Source organism: Trichoplax adhaerens, genomic scaffold, assembly GCF_000150275.1.
Source record: "Trichoplax adhaerens TRIADscaffold_17 genomic scaffold, whole genome shotgun sequence".
In the NCBI taxonomy this organism is placed as follows: Eukaryota; Metazoa; Placozoa; class Uniplacotomia; order Trichoplacea; family Trichoplacidae; genus Trichoplax; species Trichoplax adhaerens.
The window spans coordinates 588,208-589,662 of NW_002060959.1; positions in this window are offsets into that span (position 1 = coordinate 588,208).

The window sequence follows — 1,455 nt, forward strand, 5'->3', positions numbered from 1 at the left end:
TGTAACGAAATTTTTTTCAATAACACTTAATTTTCGAAAGGCTTGAAGATTCTTAATCTATCAACCCTAAATAAGGTTAAAGAAGATGGTGGATCGAAACTAATAATATTATTGAAAAGGTCATCTGATGAATATATTTATGTTATTCATTACTAGCGATACCCTATAACGATCGCCGGTGATTTTACTCGGCGGCTAACCGGAAATTTGAGCAATATTTCAAATGCAGTAAGTTAAAAAAACAAAGAGGAAAAACAAAGGGAATAAAAAAGTTTTAAATCTTAGAAATAAAGAAGTTAAAGTCAATACCTAGCCGGAAGATTCAAGCAGACAAACAATATTAACATAATGCGTAGACCCGTTTAATTTATAAATAAATAAAATTTTTCGAATTTCCAGGATAAGAGAAAAAAGAATATGCTACCCACTATATTAATACTTATTTCTTTTAATAAATGGAATTGCAACATGGTGATTGCTAGATTATTAGATATATGAATTACCTAGAAAAGGCAATGTTACTCCGCAAGCTTTCTCAGGATTAGGCTTAGCAAATTAGCAAATTAGTAACCGGTAATTGAAGTATTCTCTTATATAGCTTTACCAAATTATATTTTAAAAACACTTCTCCCCAGATTGATTATATTAGTTAACTTTATTGCCAGATGCAACTTAAAATTAATAACATTTTATCTATACTTACTTCCATTGTTACCAAAATATTAACATCTATATAGCAACTAATTTTATAAGCATATTGATTCATCTCAATTTTGTTTCTTCTGTCAGTTTTCAATTCGTAAAATAATCAAGAACATATTGCTAGTAAATGAGAGCAATAGGGTTAATAAACCCGCTCACATAAATGTTTCGGAAAACCTTTTGAATATTCTTATCGCTAATTAATTATTGCTTTGACATAATATGAGTCTTAGGATGCTGTAATTGAAATTGAACTACAGTATTGACACCAATAAAATTTAGGTTCATTTCCGGCTGATAAACAGTAGGTAGAGTTTTAATGCGACCGAATAATCATCAACTCTATATACAAAAACATTGACCAGGGATAAACTAATTTTATTACCATACCAACCTTACTTACAATCTTACCATGTAAACATCAATTACCATTCCCTAAAAAATAGATATTAGATAAACAGAGCTAAAAGATAAATAGAAACGCAGCTAAAAATTGTTATCAATAAATTCTAAATATGCAAATGAACAATAAACTACAATTAAAATGCTGAATCTCTCCAATTTAATTTTACTAGACAATCATACTACAAATGCTAAAATGAGCAAATCTTGAGTATTAAATATATGTATGTCTTTATCATGGCCACGATTTAGTTGTATTTTCTACGGGCTGATATCACTTTTTCGTCACTTTTTATTACGAAATTGTAATTCCATTCCATAGCTTGGGAGTATCGTTTAACCGTATTTTTA